The sequence below is a fragment of the Octopus bimaculoides genome, chromosome 2 (assembly GCF_001194135.2).
Source record: "Octopus bimaculoides isolate UCB-OBI-ISO-001 chromosome 2, ASM119413v2, whole genome shotgun sequence".
NCBI lineage: Eukaryota > Metazoa > Mollusca > Cephalopoda > Octopoda > Octopodidae > Octopus > Octopus bimaculoides.
In genome coordinates this window covers 92,118,582-92,120,937 of record NC_068982.1, presented here as the reverse complement: position 1 = coordinate 92,120,937, position 2,356 = coordinate 92,118,582, and the positions used below count along the sequence as shown (strand labels likewise).

The following is a 2,356-nucleotide window of genomic DNA, read 5'->3' as shown; positions in this document are numbered from 1 at the left end:
ATATATATATATATATATATATACATATATATACTCTGGTGGTTAAATTTAAAAAATTAAAAGCTTGGGGGAAGGGGAGGTTGAGGTGGGGATTTTAAATTTGGAAAAGGTGGTTTTAAAAAAAATTTCGAAAAAAGTTCAAAATTTTAAATTGAGGGTGGCGGGGCGAGATTTGAAACGGTGATTCTTTTTTGTATATTCGTAATCACCGACATCTAAAACGTAGGAAACCGAAAAAACTTTTTTAAAAAAATGTATAAAAGATCGTGGGTAAGGGCAATACAATGCGAAGTAAATGCAAGGTAAATCACAAGAAAACAAATACGTGAATTAAGGAGAGGTGCTATTCTGCATTGACCCTGCATATCCAAAGGCAGAAATCCTCTTCAAATTGGAAAAAATTCCAACTTGTTGGTATTTCCGAAGTCCGACGTCCGCCAGCTTCCTTTCATAATTTAATCCAACACGTTGCCGAATGGTATCCAAGAGATCGGAAACGACCACTCGGAACGCTTCTCTGACGATGGGGGTTGAAAAGAAGAGTACTGTCAAGAAAGAATATGAATCGCATTGTGACAAGTGATATATAACAACAACAGATAGTCTGGCCGATACCGTGATGTCAAAAGAATCTTTATGAACCGGTTACATCATGCAAGCAATATTACAAAGGAAAATAAGAATCACAAAAGAAAATTCTTACAAATTTTAGGCGAAAGGAAATGTGTTAAAAACAACAGCTGTACAAAAATAAGAGTAGCAGTGCTATATTTGACAAGATTATGTGTTTTGGAGGTAGTTACTCTATCCTGACTATTATAGTTATTATTATTGGGGATGTATTTAATTCTATCTTTATATGAGATGTAAAGAAACAGTAGTAAACTTATTTGACAGAATGTTGAAGCTTTTGATACCAGTTTTTTTTACTCACATTTTTGAAGAATGAAATCGTAAATCTTTTAAATATGTAAGCAGTACACTTGTAATACCACACTATGTTTGTGTTGTGCTTGGGAAATCCCCTTCACTATTTTTAGTTTCACGAAATATCGCCATATACACAGATATATATATATACATATAGACACACACACACACACCAGAGTAATCACATATATGCGAAACAAGGTGGAAAAAAAGTACTCGAACACCTAAAAAGCAGCAAAAAAATCACAAAAACTGTTACTCAGACTTTCACGTTCCCGTTAGTCGGACAGTTTTGTTTAGAAACTGTCCGACGAACGGTAACAGTTTTAGTGATATTTTTGCTGCTTTTTAATAATACATATACATATATGCATACACATACACACATACATATACACACACACATATTTATTACGGAGATGTACTTGCATAGCACGTGACCTGATCTGAGATCGTGTGCTGGAACGGAAACACTTGCAGCGTAGGTGTTTATAAGCCATTTAAAACACAAAAAACCGTTAGATTCACTTAAACATTTAAATTTAATTTGCCAAAATATTTTCGTCGCTTTGAGACCGCGACCTGTTCACTGACAAAATTCCGTGCTAACAGGTCGCGGTCTCAAAGCGACGAAAATATTTTGACAAATTAAATTTAAATGTTGAAGTGAATCTAAAGGTTTTTGTGTGTTTCTTAAATGGCTTATAAACACCTTCCAAGCTGCAATTGTTTATATATATATATATATATATAATTAATCAAAGGACATACCAAGTATGTCTACCTGCTGGAAATAACAGTCAAAACTCTTATTTAAATGGCCAAAAAACACACTCATTAATAACTACAGAAATCAGCCGTCCGTTTGCAAATTATTTTTTCGTGAATTATTTGCTCCGTATTGAAATTATATATATATATATAAACATAATTAAGGGATCAGCAACAGTTGCTTCACCACATACCGAAATTTAGAAATAGCAGTTAAAGTGCTAAAACTCCAACAGATAGCAATACTTGTAACTCACAAAGGCAAAACAAGAAGAAAAATAACGAAACTAACCAGTCTTAGTTAATCATACGTACATACATAATGTTGGTTAATGTTGATATTATTACCCGTAAACAAAATCGAAAAAAAAATAAATTGTGCAACGGGTGTAAAAAAAAGGTGTAGGAAACGAATATGAAAGTAAAAATGCTGGAATAGATTACGAAGAAATTTGTGGGGAAAATCTTTTCCTAGTGGGTGGAGAGAGGACTTCGAAAAATTCACAAAATAGCCGATGTTTTTCCCCTGAATCTGAAAACAAAAATGCGCAGAAAGTAACGGGGGTGGGGTGGGGTTTAGAGAACTTCGGAAAATTCACAAGTTCCGAGTTTTTCCCTCGTAACTTTGGGGAAAATATAATCCTTTTGAAATCAC

General features: G+C 33.8%; 1 protein-coding gene across 8 annotated transcripts in view; it reads right to left on the bottom strand.

Annotated features, from left to right (window-relative positions):
- LOC106872120 (baculoviral IAP repeat-containing protein 7) overlaps nucleotides 1–2,356 on the bottom strand; it is an 81,583-nt gene that overhangs the window by 75,679 nt on the left and 3,548 nt on the right. Inside the window, exon 1 of one of the 8 annotated variants that reach the window (XM_014918988.2) lies at nucleotides 1,994–2,350. The exons of 3 other annotated variants lie outside the window; for them this stretch is intronic. The gene's annotated coding sequence lies outside the window, so the exon portion shown is untranslated. 4 more of the 8 variants (XM_052978440.1, XM_052978439.1, XM_014918996.2 and 1 more) reach the window with 4 other exon arrangements.